At 51.3% G+C, this 10,748-nt stretch overlaps 1 pseudogene; it reads left to right on the top strand.

The window, feature by feature from the left end:
• The first annotated feature begins 8,468 nt into the window (after positions 1 to 8,468).
• LOC139828982 (olfactory receptor 14A16-like) lies at positions 8,469 to 9,641 on the top strand (annotated as a pseudogene).
• The last annotated feature ends 1,107 nt before the right edge of the window (positions 9,642 to 10,748 follow it).

The raw sequence follows: 10,748 nt of genomic DNA, 5'->3' as shown, positions 1-10,748 counted from the left end.
CAGCCATGGTCTCCTTCTGGCCAGAGTGGTGCTGATGGGGCTCAAGAAGTGGATGCTGGGTGGGAAGTTGGCTGAACCATCAAGCCCAAACATCATCAGTGGTACAAAGTCCTCTGTGCAGCCAGTTACTGGTGTCATCTCTCAGTGACCAGCACTTGGGACAACACTGTTGAACATCTTTATTCTCCCCTTCTGAGATGTAACACTGTGCACTTTCAGTGCCTTTGAGGATGATGGAGTCCTTGAGCAACCTCACCTGGTTCACCCTGCCGTGAGCAGGACAGTGAGACAAGATGAGTGAGATGAGAGCTCTCTGCAAACCTGAGGTTTTTTCTGATTTGACAGAATTTTTGCCTTGGAGAGGTTTCTGGAGAGAGAATAGGTGGAAGAATAGTAAAAGGAAAAAAAAAAAAAAAAATGGAGAAAAGTAAAAGGGGATTACTAGAAGGCATTAACATAAATACAGCAGTTCCAGTGAGGAGTGCTTTTCACTCACATTGTTAGTAGAAAATATATTTGACAAATTTGAACACAGAGAGGAAGGGAGATGGGTGTCTGCAGCCTGCAGTGAAAGAGGGGCAGGTGTAGGACCCTGTAGAACACACTTCAGTCTTGGTCAGGTCCTGGGTGCTAAGGAGGGGGATGGATGGGTGTGGTATTATGAGGTCAGTAGGAAGCCAATGGCTGTGCAGGGGGCTGTGAGGTCACTTCTGCCTCTGCAGGGGATAGGCCAACAGCAGGAACATGGCTGGGAAAGGACTGTGAGGTCACACATACCAGACGAGCAATCGGGCCCAATCAGCATGGCTTTGTGAAAGGCAGGTCCTGCTTGACCAGCCTGATCTCCTTCTATGACAAGGTGACCGGCTGAGCAGATGAGGGAAAGTCTGTCGTGGGGAGTGAATCCGCCACACAGGCTGTGGGTGTTGTGTCCTTAGACTGCAGTAAAGCCTTTGACACCGTATCCCACAGCATCTCCTGGAGAAGCTGCAGCTCATGGCCTGGATGGTGTATCTGCGATGGGTAAAGAACTGGATGGAGGGCTGGGCCCAAAGAGTTGTGGTGATTAGAGCCAAATCCAGTTGGTGGCCGGTCAGGAGTGGTGTCCCCAGGGCTCAGTACTGGGGCCTGTTCTGTTTAATCTCTTTATCAATGATCTGGATGAAGGGATCGAGTGCACCCTCATTAAGTTTGCAGATGACACCAAGTTGGGTGTGAGTGTTGATCTGCTGCAGGGTGGGAAGGCCATACAGAGGGATCTGGACCATCTGGATTGTTGGGCTGAGGCCAATTGTCTGAGGTTTAACAAGGTCAAGTGCCAGGTGCTGCACGTGGGTCACAACAGCCCCAGGCAGCGCTACAGGCTTGGGGAAGAGTGGCTGGAAAATTGCCTGGTGGAAAGGGATCTGGGGTGTTGATCGACAGCAGCTGAACATGAGCCTGTGTGTGCCCAGTTGGCCAAAAGGGCCACCAGCATCCTGGCTTGTATCAGGAATGCTGTGGCCAGCAGGACTAGAGTGACTGTGCCACTGTACTTGGAGCTGGTGAGGCCGCAGCTTGAATCCTGTGTTCAGTTTTGGGCCCCTCATCATAAGAAGGACATTGAGGCACCAGAGAGAGTGCAGAGGAGGGAAGGGAGCTGGTGAGGGGCTGGAGCACAAGTGTGATGAGGAGCGGTTGAGGGAACTGGTGGGTTCAGCCGGGAGAACAGGAGGCTGAGGGGAGACCTTATCTCTGTCTACAACTGCCTGAGAGGAGGAGGGGGTTGGTCTCTTCTCCCAAGTAGCAAGTGATAGGATGAGAGGAAATGGCCTCAAATTGTGCCAGGGAAGGTTCAGGTTGGCTATTGGGAAAAAATTCCTCCTGGAAAGGGCTGTCAGGCAGTGGAACAGGCTGCCCAGGGCAGTGGGGGAGTCACCATTCCTGCAGGGGTTTATGAGATGTTTAGACGAGGTTCTTAGGGACATGGTTTAGTTCTAGATTTAGGTTGTGGTTGGACTCAATGATCCTGAGGGTCTTTTCCAACAGAAATAATTCTATGATTCTATGTTATCAACTGGAATATTCTTCTATCACATCTTCTAAGTGCTCTTCACATATCTGCCTCTTCACCTACAGTCCTGAAACTTAACTAATTAGATGCAGAAGTGTTGAATACTAATTGTAAATGATGAAAACACCTTTGCTCTATCAGTCTATCTCAGGTACCTGGGGACCTCTTGAGGTTTGCACTGGGTGCTTATAGTGAGACCATGGAGCTCAGCCCGAAAACATGAGAACTCCCCTCAAAACTGAAAAACCAAACCCAACCAAACTAAACCAAAGCAACAACAACAAGGACAAGAAACCCACACTTTTTAAATCAGATGAAATAATTCAATATTTTCAATAAAATGTCTGTGAAATTGCTATCCTGCTCAAATATGAATTTTCAGAATGTGTATGAACTGTGGGAGATGAAACATTGGCCTTTCCCTGTGCTTGCATTGCCAGAACTCTGTCTATCACGATGTGTACTTAATCCCCTGCACATCCAGGAGTTACTACCTGTCCTTATCCAGCTCACCATGTCTGAACTCATCTCTTCAGAAGCCTGTCTGAACATTTGCACTTTACATGGCTCCCCAGAGGTTCTTCACCTCTCACTCTCTGCTCATTCAGAGCCTCTCAGCTCTCCCTCTGCTTTCAGCTTCAGGCAGGTAAAGTCTTTCAGCAGTTGCTCTCGTACTCCCTACAGGCAACTCTTCAATTATGGCAATGGACCTCGCTGTACACTACTTAATTTAACCATAGAACTGAGAAAGACTATTAATTTCTCCTGTGTTTTATTTTTTTTTCTCCTTTTTTGTTTCCTCTAATTAAAAATTCCCCGGTGCCTGTTTACATCCAGTCCTCTAAGGAAACATGAAGCAATTCCTGCAAAGAAGCTGTAACAATCAGTGCAAACTTCAGTGCAGAGTCTGATGTAAAGAAATGTGCTGTAAATCCCAGGGGCCAATGAGCAGAACAGGGAGTTTGGGGAGCTGATTATAGATTTCCTGCTAACAATTTGAGTAGAGAAGCATTCTTCACAGGAACTGCTCTGTTCATTTGACACATTTTATGTCTCCTATGCTGCCTCTCTTTTTTTAATTATTATTATTTTTTATCTTTTTCTTTTTTTTTTTTTAATTTTCTTGTTCCTCCACCTGTTCCTTCTTCCAAAACCCTTCCAAAGGAAAGATTCCTTAAATCACGAGCAACTCAGGTGTGAACATCATCTTGTCTCACTGTCCTGCTCAGTGCAGGGTGAACCAGGTGAGGTTGTCCAAGGCCTCTGCCCAGCTTTGCACCATCCACAAAGGAGTTGAAGGTTCGCTCCGTCACATCAAAGAGGGGAAAATAAAGACGTTCAACAGTGTTGGCCAAAGTGCTGGTCCATGAGGGATTCCACTGGTAACTGGTCTATGGGGCACTTCTACCACTTTTGACATTTGGGCTCTATGGGGTCTACAGATGCTGTATAAAATGCTGTATAAAAGGATGTGCTCATGGTTTTGTGACAGCAGTGTATTGAAAAATTAAAATGTCACGAGTTTGCCAGTTTAAGAGTTGGGGCGTTTGGCTGGAGAAGAGAGGCTCCTGGGAGACCTTATTGCAGCCTTTCTGGACTGAAAAGGGGCCGATAAGAACGATGGGGACAGACTTTTGAGCAGGGCCTGTTGTGATAGGACAAAGGGTGATGGTTTAAACTAGAATAGGAGAGAGTCAAGGAGTGAAATGAGGAAGAGATTTTTTACACTGAGGGTGGTAAAACACTGGGACAGGTTTCCCAGAGAGGTGGTGGATGAACCATCCCTGGAGACATCTCAGGCCAGGTTGGATGGGGCTCTGAGCACCCTGAGCTGGTGAAGATGTCCCTGATCACCAAAGGGAGTTGGACCAGATGGGCTGTGAATGTCACTTCCAACTCAAACTATTTTGTGATTCTAGGATTCAGTGACAGGAAAGACTGGATGTATCAATGCTTGATTGCTGGAAAAGGTCTTGTCTGGCTTGCGTGAGCCAAGTTGGCAGCTTCACCCAGCAGCTCTCCACACCCGAGTGGAGAGCTGAACCACTTCTGTACAACCAACCCTGCCCCTGCCCCACAGTGCCCAGAGGATGGTGCCCAGAGCCCCCAGGATGGGGATGCTGTGAAGTGGATGCCCCCTCAGAAAGCCAGGGAGAGCTGCATGTCATGAAGATGATGGAGTGGAGCATGTCCCATGTGAGGAGGTGATTCTGGTGCCATTTTGAGGCCTGAGGTGATTCTGGCACCACTATTTTAAGGCAGCTTGGGGGTCACTCCCTTGTTCTCCTTTCTTCCCTGGTAAGACCACACCTGGAATATTGTGTCCAGTTGTGGCCCCTCAGTTCCAGAAGGACAGGGAACTGCTGGAGAGAGCCCAGTGCAACCACCAAGATGCTGAAGGGAGTGGAGCATCTCCCGTGTGAGGAAAGGCTGAGGGAGCTGGGGCTCTGGAGCTGGAGAAGAGGAGACTGAGGGGGGACTCATTCCTGGGGATCAATATGGAAAGGGGCAGTGTCAGGAGGATGGAGCCAGGCTCTTCTGGGTGACAACCAGTGACAGGACAAGGAGCAATAGGTACAAACTGGAACACAAAAGGTTCCGCTTAAATTTGAGAAAAAACTTCTTCTCAGTGAGGGTGATAAAACACTGGCCCAGGCTGCCCAGGGAGGTTGTGGAGTCTCCTTCTGTGCAGACATTCAAACCTGCCTGGACACCTTCCTGTGGAACCTCAGCTGGGTGTTCCTGCTCCATGGGGAGATTGCACTGGATGAGCTTTCCAGGGCCCTTCAACCCCTGACATCCGGGGATTCTGTGATTAGTGAGGGGTTGCTGGGAACACTGATGGGGTTGCTGGAATCACTGGGGGGGGCAGCTGGGGTGGTTACTGGGAACACTAAGAGGATTTGTGAGGGAATATTGGGAACCCTGGGAGGTTTACTGGGAGCACTGGGGGTTTACTGGGACTTCTTGCAGGATTACTGGGAACAATGGGGGTTGCTGGGATCACTGGAGGGGTTAGTGGGGGGTTACTGGGAGCACTGGGAGGGGTTAGTGGGAACTTTGGGGATTGCTGAGAGGGGTACTGGGAGCACTAGGAGGATTAGTGGGTGTTACTGGAGCACTGGAAGGATTGCTGGGAATACTGGGTATTGCTGGGAGGGTACTGGGAGCACTAGGAGGATTAGTGGGTGTTGCTGGGAGCACTGGGAGGGTTGCTGGGAATACTGGGTATTGCTGGGAGGGTACTGGGAGCACTAGGAGGATGAGTGGGTGTTACTGGGAGAACTGGGAGGGTTGCTGGAAATACTGGGAATTGCTGAGGAGTACTTATATCACTAGGTGGTTACTGGGAGGGTTACTGAGAGGGTTACTGGGAGGGTTACTGGGAGGCTCACTGGGAACACTACAAGGATTACTGGGTAACACTGGGTGGGTTATTGGAACCACTGGGTCAGTCTCTGGGGTCATTACTGGGAGCACTGGGGGTTTACTGGGAGTTACTGGAGGATTACTGGGAACAATGGTGGTTACTGGGAGCACTGGGAGTGTTAGTGGGGGATTACTGGGAGCAATGGGGGGGCTTCTGGGAGTCACTGGCTGCACTGGGGGGGTTGCTGGGAACACTGGGAGGGTTATTGGGAACACTGGGGTTTGCTGGGGAGTTACTGGGAGCACTAGGTGGTTACTGGGAGCACTGGTAAGGTTACAGGGAGGGTTACTGGGAACACCAGGAGAATTAGAGGAGGGTTTCTGGGAACAGTGAGAGGGTCACTGGGAGCACTGGGGGTTTACTGGGAGTACTTGCAGGATTACTGGGAACAATGGGGGTTGCTGGGAGTATGGGGAGGATTACTGGGAACATGGGCAGTTGGTGGGGCCTTACTGGGAGCACTAGGTTGTTACTGGAAGCACTGTGGGGGCTTGATGGGAGCACTGGGAGGGCTACTGGGAGCATTTGGGTTCATTAGGAGTTACTGGAGGATTACTGGAAAAGTTACTGGGAACACTGGGAGGGTACTGGGAACAGTGGGTGGGTTATTGGGAGCACGAAGAGGATTTTTGGGAGCACTGGGAGGGTTACTGGGATGACTGGGAGGGTTACTGGGGGTTTTGCTGGGAGCAGTGGCAGGGTTATTCAGAACACTGGGCATTGCTGGGGCTCACATGAAAGCACTAGGTGGTTACTGGGATCACTGGGAGGGCTAGTGGGGGATCACTGGGAGCAATGGGGCGTTACTGAGGCTCACTGTGAGCACTGAGAGAGGTTGGTGGGAGCACTGGGAGGTTTACTGCATCTGCAAATCATGTTAGGATCTCAGAAAGCTGTCAAACTGCAGAGCCTGCGATACATGTGAGTAAAACTCTCAGAGATTCTCTGATGCAGAGGAGAGGATGTGCTGCAGAGCAGGGATTGCCTTCTGCACTGTCAGAGGGACAAGACGTGAATGCTGCGTTCTCACAAGGGTGGCTGTGGGGTGTAAATGTAAATGTGCAGGCAGGGGTGCCCAGGCTGTCCTGCAGAGCAGGGTCCCTGCACCCCAGGGCTGTGCCAGGGCAGGGACTCTGCCGCCTGCCAGGGTTAGCGCTCAGTCTACCTGGGATCTCCCCCACGGTGCTGTGGGGAGAAGCTGTGGGTGGAAGACGCAAACCCTATCAGGGCAGGAAAGGTGCTTCTGCTGTGGAGAGGATGCTGTGTGGGTCAGCACTGCTCACAGGTCCAGATCACCCCCAACATTTTTCCAAGGGGATGCCTTAAGGACAAGATCAATGCCAGAATTACCAGACACATAAGGATCTTTCCGGAGCCTGTCTTTTCAGTTTCCTATCCCAAGGGGTGGGGGATGCAGGAAAGGATAAAATGAAAATGAGCTCTCATGCTTAAACAAGTCATTGAGACTCCTGAACTGCAACTCTGAGTGATCAGTACATCTGCCAGAAGGCTCATAACATCCCTTCACCACCCCTCTGCCTGTGCACAGCACCTGCATCACCTTGGCTGGACCCATCAGACTAGTCTGACCTGTCCTGTTTTCCAGCCTGCAAACAGGAAGATGCCCCCAGGCAGTGCCCTGGGAACAGGCAGGATCTGTAGGGCCAGGGGGAGGGCACAGAGGGTGGGATGGGGTCTGTGAGCACTGACAGGGAAGAGACATGGACAGGGAAACACCTCCCAGGGGGAGAATCTCCAGGTAGCAGGGAAATGATCAGAAATGAGAGGAAACTAAACTCGGAATTGTTATGAGAGGGAGAACAGAGAAAAGTCCCTGTGATCCCCTGCAGTGCAGATCCCTCCTGTGAGCAGCCCCCTGGCCTCCTGTCCCACCCAGCAAAGCCTCTGCCCTCAGGGCCGGGGGCTCCAAGGCATGAAGCAGCTCCTGTGCAGCCAGAGCTCCAGTTCCTCTGCAGAGCACAGGGGCTGAGAGCAGCTGCCCGGCAATGTTGGTGTCTGGGAGGTGGCTGCACAGCTGGGGAAGGGTGACGCTGTCTGAGTGCCCGGCTGCCTCTGCCCTGGCCTCTCTCACACCCACCCTCACCGCATCGTCCTTCTTGCTCCCCTGCTCTGGGTCACTGCTGTTGGGATCTTGTTCTTGCTGTCAGGCTCTCTGGGGTGGCAGTTTCAGCTGCAGAGTCACAGCCTGATCTTGTGGGTCCTTTCCTGCAGGTGTGTCCATGGGAACACGTGTCCCAGCTTTGCTCTGACCTGTGGGGCTATGGGCAATGCAGTCTGTGGGGCTGGGGAATGATCTGAGTCTCCTTGAATCAAATGCCATCATTAGGACCCTTGGCTGTCTCACTAAGGTTTCCTTCCAATCTGTGAGCTTCCCTGCAGGATGCAAACCTGTCCTCCAGCATCTGTGTGTGTTCTGAATCCCCGTGTAGAAGCACAGAAATGAAGCAACAGAGGAAATCCTGTTTGCTTTGTGAAAAGAAGTCGTGCGTGTCCTGGGCTAAATGTGGGGTCCTGAGACCTTAGGAAAGGGTGAGACATGTTATGGTCTGAGGTGGGTCCTTCTGCTCTCAGCAGTGCCTGGTGGCTTTTCAAGGTAACATGGGAGTGTGATCAGACTCCATCTCACAAAGGTGCCAGTCCAGGGCAGCTGGAGCCAGACAGAGGGACAGAGCAGCTGCCCTCACTCTGCACTGACCCACAGGCATCCTCTGGTCTCACAGGACTCGCTCTGTTCTCCCTGAATGCACCAGAAATGCTGAGGGTTTCTGACACCCAACAACACTCTGCAGTGAATATGTGGGGAGATGTAAAGAATCCTGGAACTCTTAAACTGCCTTCACCATCTCTGTTCCTTATCACTGGGAAAGCAAGTGCTGACAGCCCTTCTGTATCAGCAGAACCAGGAATTCCCCACCGTTCCCGTGGCCGCTCTTCTGCATAGCTGGGCTGACTTACTGAGAGCCCATGGGCACAGGCCCTGCTCTCGGTTGCACATTTTTCAGCACCGAGCAGGGCTCCAACCACAGTGCTAGAGAAAGTTCTCCTAGAAAAAGAAAAGGGTGTCTGTGTGTGACAGGGGAGGATCTAAGGGAGTTGGTTTTCTTTTTCGGAGAACTCTCCCCTGGCATTTCACTACATTTTTTTTTCTCATGACAGCGCCCCAATGCTCAGGAAAAGCAAATGTCCAACAGCAGCTGCATCACCCAGTTCCTCCTCCTGCCGTTCACAGACACACGGGAGCTGCAGCTCTTGCACTTCTGGCTCTTCCTGGGCATCTACCTGGCTGCCCTCCAGGGCAACGGCCTCATCATCACCACCCTAGCCTGTGACCAGCACCTCCACACTCCCATGTACTTCTTCCTCCTCAACCTCTCCCTCCTCGACCTCGGCTGCATGTCCACCGTTGTCCCCAAGTCCATGTCCAATTGCCTCTGGGACACCAGAGCCATCTCCTACACAGGATGTGCTACCCAACTCTGCCTGTTTTTGTTTTTCATTTTAGCAGAATTTTATCTTCTCACCATCATGTCCTACGACCGCTACGTTGCCATCTGCAAACCCCTGCACTACGGGACCCTCCTGGGCAGCAGAGCTTGTGTCCACATGGCAGCAGTTGCCTGGGCCACTGGGTTTCTCAATGCTCTGCTGCACACGGCCAATACATTTTCACTGCCCCTGTGCAAGGGCAATGCCCTGGGCCAGTTCTTCTGTGAAATCCCCCAGATCCTCAAGCTCTCCTGCTCACACTCCTACCTCAGGGAACTTGGGCTTATTGTGTTTAGTCTATTAATAGGATTTGAGTGTTTTCTCTTCATTGTGGTGTCCTATGTGCACATCTTCAGGGCCGTGCTGAGGATCCCCTCTGAGCAGGGACGGCACAAAGCCTTTTCCACCTGCCTCCCTCACCTGGCTGTGGTCTCACTGTTTGTCAGCACTGGCATATTTGCCTACCTGAAGCCCCCCTCCATCTCCTCCCCCATCCTGGATATGGTGGTGTCTGTTCTGTACTCGCTGGTACCTCCAACATTGAACACCCTCATCTACAGCATGAGGAACCAGGAGCTCAAGGATGCCCTGAGGAAACTAATGGCGGGATGCATTTCAAAAATAATAAAGTGTTCAGGATCTTCTCTTTAATGCATAACAGTTTTAATGGAACTTATTAGAGGCCCAGACCTGTGTGCGTGTGTGGTGGTGGTGGTGGTGATTTTTTAATAAATCATTTTATTTTTGTCATCCCCTTTCTAATTCACTGTCTGCTATGCTCTCTGTGTATTTAAACAAAATAAAGAGGTCTGCAGTGATGTTTTTCTCTGATATTCTTCCTACAAGGCTTTTCTAGAGATGCAGGGACAGTTAATGTGTGTGGGAGAAGGGCGAAAAATATCCAGTATAGTAGCACAGCCAGGGAGCACCAGTGCTTGTTCTTCCAGAGATGTTCTGGTTCCACTCCCACACTCTCCTTCTCATCCCTGGTGTTGGTGCAAGACCTGAGTGCTCTGGCAGCTTGGTCCCCGTCCTGCTGTGTGTCATTGCTGTGAGTGCAGGCAGGGACAGGCAGTGGGCACTGCTGTGACAGAGCTGGACTCACAACAGCCTTTCCAGATAGAAAGGTGATCTCCTATGGGCAGGGCTTCAAGGTTTAGGTCTTCTTACAAAGATTCTCTCAAGAACATGCCCAAGAAAGTGACCTACATATGAAACATGATTGTTCAGCTGATAACTGTGTGCATGCAGGGCTGGCACACAGCAGTGTCCTCTCACAGCCAGGCCTCCTGCCAGAGACCTGCAGGACCAGCAGAGCAGGGGCTGGACTGTGCCGCTTTGCACTGGACACCCCACAGCATCTGCCCCAGGGCATCGTCATGGTCTGGCCCCGCACTACCAGCCCTGGCCTCTCTCCCCAGCTCACAGACATTGCTCTTCCCTCCATGGATGGACACTGAATGAGTAGGTCAGAAATCCATGTCTGCGTTGTACAGATGAGATGTGAACATGCACATCATGTACGAGAGGTGAGATGAATCCAGGTGAACACTAACGACAGCAGCTGTTCCTGGGGGTTCCATGAAGGCCTGTGGCACAGACACTGTCTGAAGGTCACTTCACATTAGGAGTAACAGCCCAGGGGAAACCACCCACTGGGATCTTCTTCCTTGAACTTACGTCCCCGTGTCCATTCCTCATTATGTGGCACATCTCAGATGTGTGCAGAGCAGGTGACACAGCACAGGGCTGAGGCTT

The sequence above is a fragment of the Patagioenas fasciata genome, chromosome 12 (assembly GCF_037038585.1).
Source record: "Patagioenas fasciata isolate bPatFas1 chromosome 12, bPatFas1.hap1, whole genome shotgun sequence".
Taxonomy (NCBI): Eukaryota; Metazoa; Chordata; class Aves; order Columbiformes; family Columbidae; genus Patagioenas; species Patagioenas fasciata.
Note: the sequence above shows the minus strand (reverse complement) of the source record. Positions and strands in the feature narration are given on the sequence as shown.